Source organism: Engraulis encrasicolus, chromosome 1, assembly GCF_034702125.1.
Source record: "Engraulis encrasicolus isolate BLACKSEA-1 chromosome 1, IST_EnEncr_1.0, whole genome shotgun sequence".
In the NCBI taxonomy this organism is placed as follows: Eukaryota; Metazoa; Chordata; class Actinopteri; order Clupeiformes; family Engraulidae; genus Engraulis; species Engraulis encrasicolus.
In genome coordinates, this window is record NC_085857.1 from 43,786,689 (window position 1) to 43,809,306 (window position 22,618).

Genomic DNA, 22,618 nt, shown 5'->3' on the forward strand with positions numbered 1-22,618 from the left:
AACGAGCACAACGCCAGCACCGTCTGTTGCTCTTGATCCAGGCACTGCGCTGCTCGGTTGTGAGCTGACTGAAAGTAGTACACTGGTTCAAGTAGTGCTGGGCATCGGTGCAGTATGGGCATGAAGGCGGGACCTTGCTTGCGGGGCTAGCCATAGCCGAAGCACTGCCTGAGGGCTTCTCGGTAGAGTAGTGGGCTTAGACGACTTTGAATCCTTCCTTCTGTCTTTCTTTCCCTCAGTGGGCTCTTTAACTTCCCTTAGCAAGCCGTGTCCATACTCTTGGGCCTTAAGCTCGAACTCTAGCCAGTCTGAGAAGTCGAACAGGGTAGGTACTCGGACCTTGAGTGGGTGCACGTACTTCATGAAGTCAGCACACCATTCTTGAGGGAGCTTAGACATAAGCCTGGTGACATGCGACCCACACTTTAACTCTATATGACCCTCTTCTCCCAGCTTGTCAAGCATACCAACCAAGGCTCTCACTCTGAGGGCAAACCTCTTAAAAGTGGCCGCATCGTGGCTTCGGATGTTGGGCGCCTCCATTAACTCTGCAATACGCCGTAGTGCTAACTGATGAGGTTGCCCGTAATGCACTGTCAGTGAGGCCATGGTGTCCGTATATGGTTGGGGAGAATTCATATAGGAGTCTGCTATGAGGAGTGCATCTTCAAACTTCAGATGGTCCAGAAGTATTTGGTATTTAAACCTTTCTGTAGCATCTGCAGGGAGGAGGTTCTCAAGGGAGTCTTTCATCCTATTAAACTCACGGGGGTCCCCTTTAGTGAAGTATGGGATGGTAGCTTTGGGCCCCCTATAGACACTTTCTCTCTGGCGGTGGGCATAGGCATCCTCGTGGCTTGGGTCACTGAATGGGGCTTGGTGTTGAGAGCGTGCATGCATGGGACCAGCTTGAATAGACAGTCGCTCTGGCCTGTGAGTGGGCCCTTGCAACACGGATCCCTCAGAATACGGCTCACAGTACTCAGGTGTTGGCACCCTTGGTGGGTGCTCTGGGGCTATCCCCATCCTCCTAAGACAGGCTGTTAGCTCTTCCACGAGAGGCACTGGCAGAGGAACTGCTGCTGGGCGATATGGCATGTCGTCCTCTGCTACAGGTGGGGGAGGAAGAGGCCAATCTCCATCGTCAATTTCGTCCTTCACAGCTACTCGCATAGGGGGTGCGGGCAACGGAGTGGCCTGTAGAGCTGGCTGTGAGAGGCTGCGAGCTACGGCATCCACAGGTGGCGCTGGCGGTATGTGCGCTGGTAACTGTGTGACAGGGTATGGCAATAGAGAGGGGGGAGGAAGAGGCAGGGATATGTCTGGCTGTTTACTTGCATTGAGCTGCCTTTGTATCTCCGTTACAGTGGCCTGAAGCCTGCGATTCTCTTCTCTAACCTGGCGCAGCTCCTCTTGCATAGCAGGTGAGGGGTCTAGGGGTGCTCCGATAAACCGTGGATCAGGGGTGCTATGATACTGGGGTCCCGAGTACACCGACTCTCTGGGATACTTTGGTCGGGTATCATACGACGGGGACCACGGGTTAGAGAGCACAGGTGGAGCAGAGATGTCTCCGCGCCTCTCCTGACTGTAGTATGGGTGCTGGGTTAGGAGATCATGCTGGCTTGGGGCTGCTGCAGCGAAGGGATGTCTATCCATGGGTGGCAGCTGCACTTCGTAATCATCCATCCATGCTGGGGGACGTATCTGACGTCGGGGGCGAACATCAGCATGTGTGGACATATCTCTCCTCTCATATGGAAACATTTTTAAAGTGCACAGTGATCACTCTCCCGGGTTTCGGCACCAAATTGTAATGAGGGGTTCTAATATTCAAATTAGATTAAACTGGTTGTGGGAATGGTGACCGCTGTGAAGCATCAGTCAAAATGCTTGATCTCAAAGTCTTGAATATTTATTCGCCATCAAAGAAGATCTGTACAATACTTGCATACTGGTGCAGTTGTGATACATTTGTGTGTGTGTGTGTGGTTCTACAAACAGAGAAAGTAGAAAATATACATAAATTAGCATTACCATGTGGTCGGCTGATCATCGCAATTAAGATTACCAAATATCATCAAAATACACAAAAATATATGCATCAAACTACAAATAATGACATTAGTAATTTACTTACATACTGTATCCTTGGACGCACACAGAACACAAAAAGCATTGGATGGCGAACTAAACCGAAGATATCAATTGGATGGTGTCTTCACGCATCCTTCCACTGAACTGCCTTATTGAGAATGATGGAAATTAACAAGGAACATGACTAGGCAAATCTAACATGCAATACCAACTACTTACCAAAGGGGGCGCTTAGTGGCTGCTTTTACATTCTACAAACTAAAGAGGCCTAAATAAATTACCCAAAAAATCCCAAACCCAAAGTCCTTCAATACAGTGATAGACACGTAATCAATATCAATAGAAAATGCGCACAATAGAATGGTAATAAGTAAATGTAAATGGTTTTCATGGTTTTTCAACATAGAGTAATTGCCGTGGATATTATTTGGCGATATCCCTCACAATATTGCAACAACACATAATAATGCTGAGAGTTTTACCCTTGGCACGTAATGACAGCGAATCGGACTTAATGTGAACGTGGTGCTGAAGGGACAGCGCAGGGGGGAAAAGTTGCAACACAATTCGTCAATCAGCTTTGGTCACGTTCAGTTTCTGAAACTTCTGGATGCAGAAAATGAATGGCTATTTGGCAAAGACAGCTGCAGGGTAGATAAGGCGTCAACAAAGCATTTTGGATAATCTGCGCGATAGGTAGGCTATCTGAGTAGACGAGGCTTGATTGCCTACTAAAGCTTTGGGAATGTTGCGTCACACTTAGCGCGGTCGGGCCCAGGCTACTGGCGCCTGCCTCCACGCAGGAGTGAGCAAAGAAAGACAAAGGGTCTCTATGCTGAGCAGTTATCTTTTAAGTGAGTGTTAATGGACAGCCTGATCTCCAAAATTCCGTGCTCCCGGACACGGATGTTAAGGACACGAAATCCGTGTCCAGGAGCACGGATTTTGCCAAAATTCCGTGCCCCTGGACACGGAATTGTTTTCCGTGATGGGCACACGGAAGCGCTTTCTGTATTCCCACAGCACTGTGTTAACTCTATCATTTGAAAATACATACCAAAAGGTAATCCTAAACAAAATGATGCTATAGCAATTTAAGTTGTGCCCTGACCAAAACATTCCCTAACCTTAACCTGTCATTAAAGACATATTTTTGAGAAATACCTTTTCCAGTTGGTTGATAGGCTATCAAATTCATATAATGAATGAAAGAATACTAGCTGTGCCTAGACCAAAACAACCCCTAACCATAACCTGTCAGTAAGAAATGTTTGTTTGAGAAAAAAAAAATTGAAATTAGAAAATTCCTGAGAAAACACAAAACTGTGGAAACAGAGCTGTGGGAAAATTTGACCTTCACAAGAGAAAGAAAAGCACAACAAACATGTTATTTATCTTAATTGTTTTTATTGTTTTGTAATTGCAGGTTCATCAGTCAGGTGGTCAGCACCCTAAAACCAAGTCATGGTGGCCAGGATGACATCCAAGAATTGCATCCCAGCAGCACAGATAAAGACATGACTAGTAAGTTGGGATGAGTGTTATTTTCTGACATTTTACATCACATTTTAATTCAGTCAAGATTGCAATGGGAGTTAATTATTCAGTACTGTACCAGTACATTACAATGCATGGCTAGATTCATTTAAATAGCATGTTTTTCTTTTCTTTTTGTTTTTATTAGATGGGGGAGCCATCCAGAGGTTTCCAGAGAGGCTTCTTTCGCTTGGGCTTTGCAGCAACACCAGGACCTCACCATCAGTGATGCTGGTCTCCTCATCCATCGGGCTAACCCTTTCATTCCTCACCTGATGCACTGGTCACCTGTACCAGTTGTTGGAGTTTTCAGCAGGGCTCTAAATTAACCTTTTTAATCACTAGCCAAAATGGCTAGTATGTTAATCTCCAAACATACTGTCACAGGGAATTTGTTCCGGGCAGGGAAAAAGTTCCGGGCGACGTAACAATCGCGTTCGAATCAGCTGTTCAACATCATTCCAACAGCGTTGCTAAGCTGGTCACTATAGCTCGTCAACTGGTCGCTAAGGCTCGAGATACGCGTGCTGTGTTACTGTTACGTCACCCAGAGCAACGCAATGTCGCATTTACACATTTTAAACAGCAGTTTTGAGTATTTGCAGCGTGTATTCATTGTAGTTTAACTTGAGACTGGACTATCCTTAAGCCCATCATCCAATTTTAGGACAACAATTAGCAGTCACGTTGACAGTGGATCTTAAACGCTAAGGAAATGCCCATTTGGCTATGTTATTTTGACAATGTTGCATAGCAGAATATGCAACAATCTACTGGAATGCAGTAAACAATCGTCCGTTTACTTGAATGAAGACCTCCAAAAATGATAATTCATTGACTTACCACTGGCAAAATGTCCGCAGATGAATTTGGAAAATTAACTTGGCTTGAGAAACTGCACTAACTTAAGAAGCAGGAAAACAGTCAAACGAATTAAATTATCATGTAGTCAACAACTGCCCTGTGATGCAATGTGGTTCATTCATTGTTAAACTTTACTTGGCCGATCTGCAGGAAGAACTGCAAATCAATATTACTGAACCAAGAAAACCAGTGGGCTTAGTTTACTTACGACTAGAAATGAGACACTACCACCTAGTGGTCTGTCCACTGACGTGTATACACGGTCAAAACAATGACTGAAAAGAGGTCTTACAAACCAGTAGGCCTATTGATTTGGAAACAGTCATTGGCCTTTTTCTACTTAATACAATAGATCTGAAATACACAAGCATTTATTCACCTTTTGCAGTTTTGAGCAGTAACCTAATGCATTACAAAAGCAATTAATTAGGCTACTGTAATGCAATCCTTTTTGCTGTAATGCAGTAATGTAAGGCACTACAGGGCATAAAAAATATTGATAGCTTTGTATTAAATAAAAATGAATAAGTAAGATTATTTTTGAAAGCACTTAGGGGGGTTTTGCACTGAACTCTTTATTTTCTGTTTCAAAATGAGGTGATCTGTAAGTAGTGTTGTGGATCAGTTATCGAAGCCCTGGGGAAATTAAGGTTAACATTACATACATACATAAATGGAGAAGACATTATTACCTATCTTACAAATTGTTTCCAATATAGCACACTCTTGCAATTTTTCAGCCTAGGCTGGTATTCTTACTCTCTAACACTCTCTCACAAATTAAAAAAAAAAAGTGTATTAAGAAAGTGTCCAGGGATTATTCACATGTGCCGTAACGAGCGGTTTTGAGCAGCCCATGGCCAAGTGACAACAAAGTGTCCAGGAGTGCGGTAGCAGTTGAGAGGAATTAACAGTCCTGCTTCATGTACTACATTATGCACCATTGCACACGCCCAAGTTACACTATTGCATTCATTTTCATGGGGCTTCATGGTGATTGGATTTTAACTGGAGAGTTAGCGCCAAAACGTGGAATGGAAAACCTTACAGGGTATATGAAGAGTGAAGTGTGGGACACAGGTCACAAACAAGAAACAGCTGACAGCAAGCATCAAGGATAATTGGGCTTCCATAAACTCCACGCATGGTTTCTGCCATTGACTTCAATGTTAACGCATCCATGGCCGTTATTAAGACAGAGATCCTAACCTAGTATGAATATTTCTTGTCATGTAAAGTACCATATTTCATGATTGATGTGACCGAATTTTGTGAAGAGGAACACCCAAAATATGTAAAAATAAAACTATTTATTGATTGTATAGTTAAAATAAAAACTGGGCCATGAATCTATAATCATGAACAGTTAAAAACATTGTTGATGGATTAACGGAATATAATAAACTTGTCATGCTATTCTAATAAGTTGCTGGAGTGTATGTGGTGGGAGGGGGGGGGGAAAAAAATGGTGGTGTCACTTGGATAATGCTTTCTACTGGCTGTGTGTGATCTTAAAGAGCCTTTTTTTCTATGCAAACGGTCTTGGTTGAATCTAGGCACCGCTCTCCGCGGGATAGACGAGCCAGTGGAGTCCTTGGGAATGATGCACTCTCCCCCCCCTGATCATGCCCAAGGACATCCAGCTGGCTCGTCGTCATCCGCGTGAGAGGTGCCTAATTCAACCAAGACCGTTGCATTGAAAATAAAAAAGCTCTTTTAAAGCACACCACATAGCAGTAGAATGCACTTACTCCAGGTTGCTCCACCGTCCACCATACATTACAGTCCAGGCAACTTTATTAGAATAGCATGAACAAGTTTATTTATTTCCGTAATTCCATAAACATTGTTACTGTCATGGATTATAGATCATGGCCCAGTTTTTTTTTTAACTATTTACAATCATTAAATTGTTTTCTTTTTACTTATTTGGTTGTTCTCTTACATCAAATTATGGTCCACATCAAATCAGTTGAAATATTGTACTTTAACATTGACATGAAATTATTCAATACTTGGTTAGGGTCTCTCTGTCTTAATAACGGCCATGATGGTTTAACATTGAAGTCAATGCAAGGATAACATGTGGTGGGGGTTATGGATGCCCAGATATCCTTGATGCTTTGCTGTCAGCTGTTCTTGTTTGTGGACCTGGTGTGTCCCACACCTTCAACTCCTTCAATAACCGTAGGTATCATGCCACGTTTTGGCGCTAAACTCTCAGTTTAATTCCAATCACCAATGAAGCCCCATTGATAAATGAATTGCCATGTGTATCTTGGGCGTGTGCCATTGGTGTATAATGTGTCATGAAGCTGGCTGTTAATTCCTCTCAACTGTACCACTCCTGGGACACTTTGTTGGTCACTTGGCAATGGGATGCTTATACCGCTAGGTTCAAGGCACATGTGTAATCACTGGGACACTTTCTTAATACACTTTTTTTTTTTAAATTTGTGTGAGTGTAGTGAGAGAGTAAGATACCTGCCTTGGGTAGAATATATGCAAGAGTGTGCTATATATGGTTACTATTTGTAAGAGTGTGTTGGTATAATGTCTTCAGATGTGTTCACCCTTTATGGTATGTATGTTTATGTTACCTTAATTTCCACCAGGGCTCGATAAATGATCACTACTCTACTTACTGTTCACTCAGTTGGAACAGAAAATGAGAGTTCAGTTTGCAAAACCCCCTAAGTGCCTTTCAGAAAATAATCTTTATTAATTTTTTTTAATACAAAAGCTATCAAATATTTTTTTATTTTTTTTATGTAATATATCTATTTGTATTACCAAGTACATAAATGTAAACCAAACAACTACGGGGTTCTCTAAAAATATAGGAAGTCCAGCGGTATTCAGAAGGAGTTAGGGGGGAGGGTTTTGCATCTGGGACTCTTCAGATCGCCTTTGCGCTTTCAATATCAGCCTTCTGGACCAGTGATTTATTTCACGATCGCCAGGGGGGACAGTAGTGTGAGGATTACTTGTAGTTGAGATATCCTAAACTTACAATCTCAATTCTGCGCCACCATGTTTAGAGGCAGGCTTTAAATTGCATGATGGGGATTGCAGGGATAGTAAGGGCCAACACGAGGACGCACATACGACATACTGGCATCCAAAGTGCAATATAACACGGCCACCGGTTTCCCGCTACATCGCAGTAGTTACGCACAAACAATGAGTTGCTTTCATGAGATATGTTGGTTGGACTCTTAAAAGAGCCTTTGGGTTGGTGGCTGAACGATTTACTTTGAACTGGTGGACTTGGTCTCGGGCCTTGGTTCCCTCGGACAACGGCGTGCTTGGCGAGGCTCACCAGGCAGAGCAGGGACGCACAGCAGTCTGAATCTCCCTCGACGAGATGGTGTGGCGTTTGTTGTAGTGGCCAGGTCGGGGAAGCCTGCCAAGCGTTGCGCTCAATGATGTCGTTAACAAGGGAATTCCTTGTTGCTCATGCCTTGGTAGATGATCACGTGTAGGGTTGGAATTGTTTCAGGACTTTGTGACACGTAAGATGGATAGCTCTCTTCCTGGGTTCCTCTTGCGTTTTTGCCATCCCTTTCGGCAGTCTTGCTCAACGGCTTTCTTGGAGACCTTCTTAGGGGCAGGCTTGGCTGGGTCAGGCATGATGAAGAGTTCAGATTCCGAATCGCCTCAACGGTGTTCGCTCTGAATTATTTTGCCTACCCTATCCAGCTAATGAGTCACTCGATCAAGCCACTTGTGTGTTTTGTCGAGACATTTCCCGCAGGCGTGTATTGGTTTATTTTGAAAACATGGGGCGTTCCATTCTGTTGTAGCCTACTACTAAACAACTTCTCAAAAACGTTAAGGCCTTTCTTAACTTGCCCTTCCCCGTTCACAACTTCCCGCTCTTTTCGGGCTCTGGGAATATTTGAAAACTGCGAAATGACAGACAGCATTTTAATTATGGTTCAGTTTAAATAAGCATATATTTTAATCAGGCAAAGTTGTGTTTTGGAATTGATAAAGAGTACGACTGGATATAGAACCGTAAGACTTTGTCGGTGTTTGTCGGTTTCTTCACCTTTCTTTATTCATTTGTTTTTTCCGCTATTGTGGTGGGGGTACGAAAGAGAATGGAAGTATGAGGATATGCATAGGATACTACAGAGGGTCCCCAACAACGGGTCGCGGACCGGTGCCGGTCGTTGGATATTTCGATACGGGGGCCGGCACGACCATAAAGTTTTTTTTTTTTTTATACCTGAAAGACATGCCTTGTTATGTATACTGCAGTGCAGAACCTTATCTCAAATATTAACTTTTAGTAATCGCCTTATAAATATTAGCATTAGGTAGTCCGTGCACAGTAGGATTTTTTAATTTTCAATAAATGCAAACTTTTCTTGTGCCGTCAATCAGTTGAATGTTCCAATATGCGCCAGACGCTTGCTCCGAGGCCGCGCCCCACTTTAACATTTCAATGCTTGCATGCAATGTGGATGGTGTTAGTGGCCGTTTGGTGTGTTGGCTGTCTTCTCAGGGCGGCTTCTTTCTTTTTAAAGCTTTTGAACGTTGGAAGCAACTTTTGGGAAGCTATTTTGAAATCCACACTTCTATCTTTGTTGCGTATTGTATTTCTGTTTTGTGACCAACAACGCTGTGTTACGAAAGTAATTGCGTTTGGTGACCTGTTTTGTGGTTGCAAACTTGCAATAATGATTCCAACACTTGTTTCAGGAGCTCCTGCAAGTCGCGTTAGCAGAAAATCAAGACGATGACATGCAACCTTTTGCCGTTTTAAAAAATATTGCACATTAAACCACAGGCACTCGAACCCGCGGGTTGAATCAAACGCTGGTTTGTTAATGCAGCTGTCCACACAAACGCGACGCGATGGGACGAGCTTGCTAGTGGCAAACTTCAGCGGTTCATCTCAGCATCCAATTTTTCCCCGTGTCGTGTGTTCGAGAAAAACAAATGACGATGTCTTGTGGAACGGTTGACCTTTGAATTAATAGAAGCCCAACTTAACAGGAGACTATAACCCAGTCATAAATAGCCCTGAATTTCATGCGCAAAATGCCCTCAAGTGAAAATGCACATGGCCAGGGCAGAGAACGCATAGGGCCTATTCTCGCATGGTGAAAAATAGTAGCAGTATGTACGTGTAGCCTAGTTTTTGGGGATCTCCTTGCACACTAGCTATATGACCAAGAATGCTCCACAAATGAGTGGGTATTTGTCAGTTTTAATAGTCAAAATACTAATGTTACACATTTTTTGAAATGGAATGAAGGAAAGGAAGTTAGGACCTTATTTTAGAACTATTGATACTATTAGTATAGGCCTATTTAATAATAACAATGATAACATAATAGGCTAATAATAATAATAGTGGGTGATAATAATAATATTTATTATTATTTTATTTTTATTATTATCTATTATTATAACGCGTGGACTACCGGTCCGCGAAAAAAAAAAATGGGGACTCAATTCCGGGTTCCTGGTGCTAAAAAAGGTTGGGGTCCCCTGGGGCTACTAGACTACAATCGGCATGTCCCGAAATCCGTTTTAGCATGTCGATACAGTAGTTTAAATTTAAATGCTGCCATAGTGCTACCCACAGATGTAGTAATTCGCAATACAATCGAGTTGGAAGTAATTGGGCTGGGCCTGGGGAAGGTATTATTTCAGAATGATTGCACGGCCTTAAGACTTGCACCTTCAATGCCATGGTGGTTATGTGTGTTAAATTGGCACGATCTGCTGTGCCTTATATTTCAGAACATATCCACTGATCATTGCAAAGTAAGTCTATTGGAATGAACTTTCAGATATTTGGGAGGCTCTTAAAAGGCATTTGTGTCGTATCGGAGGAGAAGCAAGGAAGTTCTTAGCGCCAAATCCGTACAGAAGTACGGCCCTGGCGTCGTTTCGAGGAGCATTTAGACAACATCCATGGCAGAGTGACGGTCTTCCTCTTTGCGTGGCTTCGGTGTAAGTGACGGCGCATCGCGGGATGACATTTCAAAGGTAAACCTTGTGCACACCGCGGGTCTTCCTCGTTGATGAGACCAGAAGAATGCGCTTTACAGCCCACCGCGGCGAGCCAAAGCTGATTGGCAGGCTTGGTGATGCCACTGGATTATTGTCACGCAGAACTTTGCGTGAGCGTGCGGGCCGCCTTTGCCGAGTCCTATTCCACCCTTTCCACGTCGCTCATGTGAGATGAAGATGCGTTCAGAAACACGACTAAACTACATAGACGTTCACCTTGATTGTATAGCAAGTGGAGGACTGCTTGAAAACCACCAATGTCTGTCATAGCTCATCCCTTTCTGATTTAGCCAGCGCGAGAAAAGAGGGGTGCTAGATGTCGTCACGATGGAACGCCCTTGCTCTTAATGATGTGCCACAATGTAGGCTTAACAGAAAAGTGTAAGTGCAGTACAACGCACATTTTATATGGATGGATGGATTGCAAAAAAGTGCCTTTCAATATATTGTCATTTGATAACGTGTGGCGTTTGGAATGGTAGCCATTTCTAACTCGTAGGCTATGGGACATTGCAAACTTTATTGTGGAGGTTTTAACGTTCATTCGTTATAGATGTTCACTGCCTATACGGTTTCACCTACTGTGCCTTGTGCTAAAATCCCGCTTCCACACATTGACTAATTGGCCTACTGTTAATCATTGCCGTGTCAACACAAATTAAACATTTGTCGATCACATGGTTTGGGAATACAGAACCGCTATAATGGAAATGGGGTGGCCTCTTATGGTGCATTCCCCTGGGCTGGGAGATGGGTTGTTTTGACCTCCTACTTGCCCCCCCCCCCCCCCCTCCCCCCAATCTGAAATGCATTTCGGGATACGCCTATGAAGCGGAATGTCCAAGTCGCGAACTGGGGGCAAAAGCGAGCAAACCGGACGTCACATCATTGACTTCGGTGATGTAATCACAGCAATGGAAGCGCACGTGTTGGGAATAGTTTATGTTGCAATCATCCATTCTATGGACAAATACAGTTGGGATTCTAGGAAAGCTGTTAACTTTTCTAAGGTGTAGTTATATTGAACTTTGCCGTCTTTCAAAGATGAATGCGGCTACTAAATGAAAATTTGCTATGATGTTGTTTACATTGCTGACATCTTTAAAAAGTGGATGTGGTTTTTGTCCCTCCATGTTTGTAGTTGTTTGAGCTTGTGGTTGGAACGCATCATGGCGGAGGTGCTGCCTCATTGATGCTACTAGGAAGCTTCCTTCCTATGGGGAATGCACCATTATAAGAGGCCTTTGGGTTGTGTAGGCTGACGTCATTTACTTGGAGCTTGGTTATACTTGGTCAGGCCTTTGTTACTTCAGACACGGGCGTGTTTGGCCAGCTCACCGGGAAGATGCAGACGCACAAGCGGTCTGAATTCTCCCTTGAGGAGATAGTGTGCGCTTGTTTGTCGTGCAGTAGTGGGCCAGGCGGAGCCTCGCCAGCGATGCGCTCAACGATGTCGTTGACGAATGAGTTCATGTTGTAATGGCCTTAGAAGAGATCCCGGTGTCGGGGTGGACCTGCTTCAGGACTTTGTACAAGTCGTTGGCGTCACTCTCCTTCATAGTCCTCTTGCGCTTCTTGCGCCCTTCCGGCGGTTTTGTGACGGCTTTCTGAGCCCTTCTTGGCGGCGCAGGCTTGGCTCGGGTCTGGCATGATTACCGTTTTTTCTATCTCAGTGTAGCTGTGGCAGATCGTTTCCCTTTAATGATAGTCCCTCGGTATTGCATATATCTCGTGCGACTCTAGTTCAGTTTTCTTTTCATCTGTCGGTGGTTACCTGGCTGTGATTGGCTGCTTCAGAAGGCTTCGGCAAATACGCATCCGGAGAATTGGCTACTGCACTCACAAAGCTTTCCTCTTTTCTGCACATCCCACTCCCGCCATTTTAGACATGACGTTTCAATTTTCTTTTGGTGCATTCCCCTGGGCAGGAGCTTCCTAGTAGGCAACAGGAAGCAGCTACCTCCCACTTGAAAAGCGTTCAACCAGCAAGTCAAACAAAACTACAATCATGGAGGGTCTAAAAATACATATCCACTTCTCATATGATTGTCAGCAATGTAAACAACATCATGTGTTATTTTCATTTAGCGCATTTCATCTTTGAAGACGCAATGTCAATATAATCTAAATCTTAGAAAGGTTACAGGCTGTTTTGCAACCATTAACCTGTCTGAATCAACTGTATTTGTCCATTAGAAATGGTGTTGTGCACTCATAATCTATTCCTAAACACGTGCGCTGCCATTGCTGTGATGACATCACGATTACGTCAATGGCGCACGAAGTCGGATTGTGCTTCGCTTTTGCCCAGCTCGCAACTTGAACATTCGCTTCAAACAGGGTTCCAAATGCATTTCAGCAAGTAAGAGGTCAGAAACATCCCATCTCCCAGCCTGGGGAGATGCACCATTTGTTACTCTGTGTTCCTTTTCTCAGAGTTGTCCCATCCTCTTTTCTGCAATATGAAACGTAACCCATTGGAGGCAATTATTTTTTTTATTATTTGTTTAATATTGTGTAGTGCATATTAAATAAACGCAATTATATAATGATTTTAAATATATATATCATCATTTTATTATTTATAATTTTAAAAATAAATTAAAAGAAGATTATTAATATATTAATAATAATTTATAATATTTATAGATATAAAACACATAATCTATAATATAATTAAAAAATATAACCCAATAAAAAAAAAAAAATAATAAAAATAAATAATTTTAACACCATCACAATTAATTATATAAAAAATCTAACACAAAACTTTTTTAAAATATTCCAAAATACTCAAACAATACCAAAACATCACCAAACCCAAATTTAACCAAACTTTAACAATCATCATCATTACAACATCTAAACAACATCACTTAATAACTCAAAAAAAAACTTAACAAAATACATCCCATATACTTTCTAATACCATTCAAAACAATTATATCCAACACAACCCCACAAAAAAACAATAAAATAACAAAAAACACTAATAAATAAATTTAAAATAAAAAAAAAACACAACACACAAAAAATATCAACAATACTATAACCCCCAAAACCACACAACCTTTCTCCATTCTTCCAACACAAAACAACTAACCCTAACCAACATACCAAACACAACTCTACTCCAACTCACTCTCTCACACACACACACACCTCTAAATACTAGAACATGTAAGTTAAAAATATTATCATAGAAATACATCATACCTCTCTCTAAAATCTCACCAACACATCCAAAATAACATAACAATCAATTCTACATTTCACACCAACACACACAACACAAAACCCAATTAATCATCATACAATAACAAAAACCCCCCTACCACAGATACGCTCTCTCACCCCACAAACCTCCCCCAACACACAAAGATCTCATATACACCCAACATATAACACCCCACTCTACATCACACTCAATCTCTCTCCACTCATCTAAACTCAACAATATCCAAAAAAAAAACACAACATACATCCCAAAAACCCATACCAATTAATCAATAACTAAAACCATATATAAATAATTTACAAAGATTATAACAAAACAACTATAAAATACAAATAGAAATGCTGAATCACTTAATAAATGTTGAAAAATTTAATACAATTCACCACACACAAAACACTACCTCCCCTAACCATACAACATACTTTCTTAACCACCTAATAAATTGCCACTAACATTTATCAACTCTCTCACCCCCTCTCTCTACTCACTCACTTAATCCTCTCAGCAGACAAACACAACACACTTCATCCATACTTGTCCCCCCCTTTTGCGTCTACTTCTTATATGTGATGTATTGAAATTTCAACACCTCATCTAATAATCTTTTTCCAGAGATTAACAACCATTAACTTTCCTCGTCGTTTTTTGTTTTGTTTGTAGAGTTTCGCTCTGTATCAGATTTTATATTTGATGAATCGTGAATTTTTGCATTTGCACCATTGTTTTACCCTCACCATAAGTTGCTTAGTATTCGTGTCATAATCTTACCTATTCAGATTGTGAATAGAGTTTTATCAAAACCAACCCTCTCGGGAGATAGAACAAAATCCTACCAATTAACACATTCATCTAATTGTGCAAAAGCGGGGCAACTGTCTATAGATAGAGTCTTTTCATCTTTCTACACTAATACATTCTTTCCTTTTCACACGCATCTGCCCTCTGGCAGAATTAATAAATTCTCTTTTTCAGTCAGCTGGATTATTCACGGTTCCCCACAATCTTTCAAATTACACCCCCACATTACTCCTTTTCATATTATTATCCATCAGAGAGAGGTGACTTTGTCGCCCCCCGTGTGTGTATTGTTGAGTTGGGATGGAGAGATATAGATAGATTACGCGCACTCATGTTGTTGTGTGTGAATTTCGAGACTGCGCAATGTGGTTGGGACAACTGTGTAGTGTATTTGTTAGGTGTTTTGTTTAGTAGTCGTTGTGAGTTTTGTTTGGTTTCGAGTTCGATGTAGAGCGACTCGCTCGCTCGGGCGTGTTTGTTAGATAGAGAGATAGTGGATGTCACTGTGTGTGTGGTGTGTGTGTGCTGTGCGTGGGCCAAGTAACAGGAATTAGAATTTCTCTGTTTCTCAGAGCACACGTGCGATGGAGTTGGACAAAAAGGGGGACAACGGTTCCTCTGGTCTCAGGGGCGATTAGAATTTCTCTGTTCTCAGCAAGCGTAGTTGGCAAAGAGCGGGGCAACTATCTCCTCTGGTCTCAGGGCAGGGTAATCCCTAGCTAGGTCTCAGAGCAGCATTAGGATTTCTCTGTTCTCAGGATGACATAGTCAAAGTAAAAAAGGAGGCACCTGGTCTCCTCTGGTCTCTGAGGCAGAGTTGTCTCTCAGGACAGGTGGAGCCTCCTGGTCTCCAGGGCCAGAAGTAGGCAATTCACTGTCTACGAAAGTGTCATGATAGGGGTGCTGCGGCGATAAACGATAAACGATATGTTTCGTGGATTGGAATGTGGGGTTCTTAATATTCAAATTGATTTAACTGGTTGTGGAATGGTGACCGCTGTGATGCATCTGTCAAAATGATTGATCTCAAAGTCTTGAAATATTTATTCGCCATCAAAGAAGATCTGTAACAGATACTTGCATACTGGTGCAGTTGTGATACATTTGTGTGTGTGTGTGTGGTACTACAAACAAAGTGAAGTAGAAAATATGCATAAAATTAGCATTACCATTGTGGTCGGCTGATCATCGCAATTAAGATTACCAAATATCATCAAATACACAAAAATATATGCATTCAAACTACAAATAATGACATTAGTAATTTACCTTTCATATCTTGGACGCACACAGAACACAAAAAAATTAAAATAATAAATGAGTGGATGGCGTATCTAAACACAAGATATCAATTGGATGGTGTCTTCAGCATCCTTTCCACGTGAACTGCCTTATTGAGAATGATGGAAATTAACAAGGAACATGACTAGGCAAATCTCAAACATGCAATACCAACTACTTACCCTAAGGGGGCGCTTGAGTGGCTCTTTACATTCTTCAAACTCAAAGAAGGCCTAAATAATTACCCAAAAATTCCCAAACCCAAAGTCCTTCAATACATGACGCCACCAATTATGCAAAGTCATATTTGTCATCCTGGAGAAGGACTGCTCGGGAGAGGTCTCTGGATGTCCGGGGCAGCGGGACCTAGACGGGCCAAAAACTGGCCTCCTGTGTTATGTAGCTCCGGTTGTTGACCTGGAGGTCCGCTGTCCTGATCTCCCTCTGTTGGTGTGCTTCGTGATGCGGCCTACAGGCCACGAGGCTCTGGGGTGTGGGGGGTCCACTATCTTGGCGACAGCGCCTAGCTGCAGCGGGGTGGTGTCCCTCTGCAACTTTGAGTGTCTGGAGGAATGGCAGGTGAAGTCTGATAAACTTCCTCTGATGCTGGTCAGCCAAGACCTAGGGTGTGTCTCCAACGACGTCGGATCAGCATCTCAGATTCTGTATACACCAACTTGTGCAAAAAGAGGGGTCGTGCCGCCCCTGATCAAGAGCATGTTTGGTGTCACTGGATCTGTGCCCAGGGGCTTTGAATTGAGTATGCCCTCGATTTCAATGAGGACTGTGCGCTCGAACTCCTTCGTTTCAGTCAGAGACTGGATAGTGGCTATGGGCCGCCTTGATGGACATGATTTCCCTCTCCCAAGGCCCCCACCAAAGTGGGGAGCACGTGGTGGATTAAACTGGGAACTTCACCTTGGTGCTTAGGCCAGCTCGGACTGTTGGGTAGGTGCAGAGCCTTGTAGGAGTCGTGGAGCTCCTCTCCCTCCTCTTGAAATTCAGTGCCCTGGTCTGAGAGTAACTCTGCAGTTTCCCTCTGCCGGAATGAATCGGCGGAGTGCATTCAGAATGGAATCCTGTTCAGGACTAATCAAGAGGTCTAGTGCGACGGCGCGGGTGGTGTGGCACTGAATATTATACCCCAACGCTTCTCCTGTGTCGTCAACATTGACAGTAAGAGGACCGAAGCAGTCCATGCCGGTGGAAAAGAAGGGTGGCTTTTCAGCACAGCAGACGCTCGTGCGTGCAGGTGTAAGTCTGCCATCTGTGGTACACGCTGGCTTAGCCCTCATTTCTGGCACTCCGTACATGAATGCTGATGCCGCTTTACTGCCTCTTCTTCGCTGAGGGTTCCAGTACTTTCGTGTAATTCAGCGTAGGCGCGCTCAGATCACTGGTGGCGAAGGTCACAGTTCGACACTCTGGATTATGAGCTTGGTAATGGGATGGGCTGGATCCAGGACGATAGGGTGAATGCTCTCAGCCTCAAGCACGTCGCTGCGCCGCAGTCTGCCTCCTACCCGTAATCATCTTGTGCTGTTTGTCATACTCATGGGCTTAGGTGAAGATCAGGACGACTGGTTGGATGAACTGGTTTGCTTTCTGACAGGTTGCTTGAAGTCCTCTGAGAAGCATTCCACCTGCACTTGCTCAGCAGTGTCTCTCTCTGCATTCTGATAGTCCTCTGCGTTGGGGGCAGACTGGTCGCTTGCCGCCCGTGACGCTCATGCACCACTGCTTCCACTAACTTCTTGAAAAACTGGTGAAACTGACTCGGGCGTCAGGTATGCAGGGGTGTGGGCAGTGGTTATGGAACCACAGAACGCGGTCTTGCGCAACTCTTCACCCTCCAGGGACTCCGCTGTGGGTTTGGTTGGCCAGTGCTCAGGGGGACTTGATGCAGAACGCTGGGGCCGTGACTCCAACGACTGGCTTTCCCTGCCAAGGTCTCTTAGGCTCTTCCCACGGGTTATGTCGTCTGCGGATTGTATTCGCAGTCGTCACGAACCTCCAGGATTGAGCCTCGGTCTGCTCCTGGATTTCAGCGACTCTGGCACCCACGAACACCTTGAATCTGCTGGAGTCGGACTGGATCCAAGTCAGTACGGTGGTTGAGTCCGTCCAGAGGGTCACCTCATCAAGGTCTAGGGTTAGCTCATGCTTAAAGAGCTTGGCCAGCCTGGGGCGCCTGTCCAAGGCTGCACCTACAGTTCCAGTCTGGGCATTGTCTGTTGGCGCTCTGGGGGCCACTCTGATATCGCGACTGTCAGGAAGAAAGCCACTCACCTTCTGGCTGGGTATCTCTGTACGCAAGTAACGCTACTGAGCCATAGGCTTTCTCAGAGCGTCGCAGGAGATGATCTGCAGGCTTCGCAGAGCAGCAGGTTGTCCAGAGGGGGGCTTAGTTATAGCATCGAGGCAGGACAATCTCGGGAAGGTGTTGCAGCTCGGTTTCCCAACTCAGCCACGCCTGATAGATCCTCTGGCAAGGAGGGATCATCCCATTCTCTTTCTTCTTACACAGGTACTGCACGATGAATCTTGGCTCGCGTGGTGAAGGGGTATGAGAAGCCGAGTGGATCGTAAAGCCTTGCCAGCGTGCTGTAGATGTTTCCTCATAGTAGGAGTGGGGTTTTCTCAAGGTGATAACTTGTAGCATAGAGTGTCCTATATCGCATCACAGCCAACGGTGTCCAAGGGTGAGCTCTTGAGGATCTTCATGGGATCTCTGTGAGCACAGCTCAAGGCTCTGGATCTTGATCCCGTCGGCAGGTGGCTGATGACTTCCGGGGCATTGCTGCCCATTTGGCGCAGATCAAAGCCACCTGTGGCAAAGTGTGCCTTGTGTTTGTTACCAGCTGCGTGCTTCTGCGTGGAGGGAGCTTTGCAAGTGGTTGGTCTCGTTAGATGCACGCTCAATGGCACACGACATCTTCCCCTGGGCTGACAGTGGGTCGGCCAACATGCTTCTGCAGTGCTTACGTTGCTCTGCAGGGCTGATGTGGTCCCCAAAGGGAGGACTTGCCATCATAGAGATTGCTGGGCCATATCTTTTCAGATACCTCCACACGTATCGCAGTAGTGGGGACTAGTCCTCTGGTAACAACCGGACCTGGTGGATACTGCCCATGATGTCTCTGCCTGAGGCAATGGCATGTTCTCGGAATTCAGCAGGATCACCATAAGAAGGATGGTGGTAAGGTCGGACCAGGTTTAGCAGTGTCTCGTTCGGTTTCTGGCCTTTGGAGGTTGAAGGAGCAGTTGAACACAATCCTATTTTTCCAGTTATGCCGTCACCTTGTGGTTGGGGGATAAACAGACTCGGAGATGGGTTTACCTCCGCATCTTTCAATCTTGACAACATAGGCCAGGCCTGTATGTGTTTTGATGATTCGGCCGCATAGGCTGTGCTCTCTCGGGGTCTTTAAGCAGGGTCTTTCAGTGCTCCGCAGTTTGGCCAGGGACAGCTTCGTTTGGGGGAGTGCGGAGGCAGGGCATGTGCCTTTTAACGTAACAGTGGAGTGGCGTAGCGCAGAACTCTCCATCAACCTCCCACCCTCACTGGTCTTCGTATGTCAAGTGGTGATGCACCGCCTCCTGGTCCTGCTTCGGAACGTGTCACCACCCTTTCACTCTTGTATGGCACCTCGTCATCTCGCCATAAGCTTCTCCACTTGGTTGTTGGAGCCTGCTTGGTAAAGTATGCCATTGTCCAGCTAGTGTTCGGCTGGAGCTGTTGCCGAACAAACACTGGTAGGGTCCTTGGTGGCCCAGCCAAGTCTGGTTCTTCACAGGCCGCTGGTATCCTGGTGGCCCCAAACGGAATGGCTCTGTTGGGGTAATCAGGTGTAGCTTGATCAGAATACCTATGAGAACCATTGGCTTGAACTCTATCCAGTGTTTGGAGCGGAGGCCTTGCAGGTGCCGTACGGCGCTGGAGCATCATAACAGCATGAGAGTGCCTCATGCAATCCCAGGGGAATTTTCGGAAGGGCTTTCGGGGGGCCCAAAAACCCACCTTTGCAAAATTTTCAAAAAAAAAAAAAACCCCGGGCCCCCTGTTTTTTATTTTTGACTTTTTTAATTTAGCAGATAAAAAGGGGGTTGGTATTTCCCTTTAAAAAACCCCCCAAAAAAAAGGGGCCTTTTTTTCCCCCAAATTGTTTAAAACCCCGCCCCCAAAAAAATTTAAAAACCGATTTTGGGAAAAAACCCAAATTTTTTCCTTTCCGTTTTAAGGGTTTTTTTGGATTTGGGGATTTTTGGGGTTTTTAAGCCCTTTTTTAGAAAAAAGGAAAAACCCCCCCCCTTTTTTTTTTCATTAATTTGGCAGCCTGTTTTTCACTTCCATTTTCATTCGGGAAGGACTAAAACCCCCAAAATTTTAATTTTTGGTTTGGCCCCCCCCCCTGGTTTTTTTTTTCCCCCAAAGGTATGTGTTTTAAAAAAAACATTTTTTTTCAAATTTTTGTTTTGGGTTTTGGAAATTTTTGCCCCCCAAATTTTTTTTTTTTAAAACCCTTGAAACCCAAAACCCAAATTACCAAAAGGACCGAGCTTAAGTCGTCCTTTTTTTGGCAATAAATGAAGATTTTGAAAATTTGCTGACTTAAGGGGTCCCTTCCCCACCCTTTTTAATTTAAATTTTGAAAAGAACCCCCTTAACTTTTGGGGGCCGGGGAAGGATCCGGGCAAAAAAAATTTTTTAAAAAGGGAAAAGCCCATTGTTTCCCCCACTAAAACTAAAAAAAGGGGATTTTTGGGCGTCCCACCCTAACCCCCCTTTGGAGCCCCCCCAAACCCGCCTAAAACCCCCCAAATAAGGGGAAACGGAAAATTTCCTCCCCCGTCTCTCCCGGGCCCCTTATCCCACCAAGATCCCGGGTCTGATGGGCCCCCTTTTAAAGCACCCCCCACTTTTTTGGGCCCCTGACCCTCCCTTTTGCGGATGGGGAAAAAAAATCCGGTTTCAGATTTTAAAAAAAAGGGCAGTAAGAAAGAAAACCCCCGACTTCCCCCGCCCCCTTTCCCCCCCTCTTTTGAGCCCTGTCCCGTTCCCCAAAGTAGCCAGCGCCCCCTTTGAACCTTCGCCCTTTTTAAGGCCTACCCCCCCGGCCCCCCCCCCTTTAGGCTTGGAAAAAAAGCGAAATTGGGTTTTTTATGTGGGGACGACCCCTATCCCCCACACGCCCTTGAGTTTTTTTGGGGAACACCCTTAAATATAGCCCCCCCCCCGGGCCAACACCGAATGTCCAAAAGGGGGACCTTTGAAGGCCCCCCAAAGGGAGCCTTTATGGTGACATTTGGATGGTGAATAAAGAAATTTGACTTTTAAGGGTTTGGGTGCCTTTAAGGTAATTCCCACACCAGTTAACTAAGTTGATTAACATTCCTTGGGCCACCCAAGTATTCATTTTCCCTTAAATTTTCCAGGGAGAATTCCCACATTTTAAACCCTTGGCGGGCCTCCGAGTCAATAGCATGTTGGTGGATGATTACTGGAAGGATTCCCCGGTGGCCCTTCGTTGGGGCAAGGCCACCAGATGTCCCTCCCGGGACTAAACTAGCTTCAAGCACGCGGCTTTGAAGGCCCAACGCCGCCCCCTTGTTCTCGACCAGGCCCGGTCGTTGTACGGACTTATATAGACCTGTTAAAGGTATTGGGCACCGCCCATATGGAAAGAAGGCGGCCTGGTTGGGGAAACCAGGCTCCCCCCCCGGATAAAAAAGTCAAGAGCGCATTCCGGCCTCCTTCTCCCCCTCTCTTGCCCCCTCCCGCCCCCCCTCCCGAGGCTTACCCGGCTTTGCACCTTCCTCCCCTTTCTTTCAGGCCTTTACTCCTTGAAACCTGCCATACTTTGGACCACCCGATTGCCTCTCACTGTAGGACGAAGATATGCCCATATTCTGTAGTCAGCCCCTTTCTTGGGAGTTTAGGCTTAGGTGGGGAAGCGCCACACCCACCAAAAAACCCTGATATGACCCCTTTTCCGGTTGCAAGGCCACAGCTCCAACTTGGGGCAACCTTTAAGGGCATCGATGCTTGGGAAAGCCCTTTCCATTACCGCAATAGGGCCTAGCCCACCGAGGGGTTTGCCTAAGGGGCCAAAGCGGACCATGGTCCTATTGGTTGGGGAGAATCAAAAGGGATCCTTGATTGCATCTTCAACTAGATGGTAAAAAAATATTTTTAACCTCTGAGTTTGGGGGAGATCTAAGGAGCCTTCATCTTAAACTCACCCCCTTTGGGAAAATGGGTTTTGGTGCTTTGGGCCCCCTATGACTTTCCTTTGCGTGGGTATGGATCCCTCGGGCCACAAAGGGGCCCCTTAAGGGGTTTGCCTCAGGGAACCTTGTTGGAAGTCGCTCGGGGAGTAGGGCCCTTGCAAAGGTTCCCAAAATCGGTTACCAGCAGTTTTGGCACCTGGGTGCTCTGGGCACCCCAAATTTTCCAAGTAAAACCTGTTACTCTTCCAGAGGCAATGCGAAAAAGTCCGGGTATGGCATTGTTCTCTGCTACAGGGGGGGAGGAAGAGGCCATCCAGTCAATTGTTCACAGCTATCCATAGTCCACGGGGCCCCGAGACTGGGCCAGGCTCCCCCGCGCGGGGTCCCGCCTTTCCCTTCCCACCCCCAGAAAAAAGGAATTGTCGCTTCCCCGGGCCTTTTAAAAAAAGGGGCTGGCGTTTCCCCCCACGCCCCCGTCTTGAAAGCGGGGAAAGCCGGGGGGCTCGATCCCTTATCCTTTTAAACGGGCCCCCCCGGGAA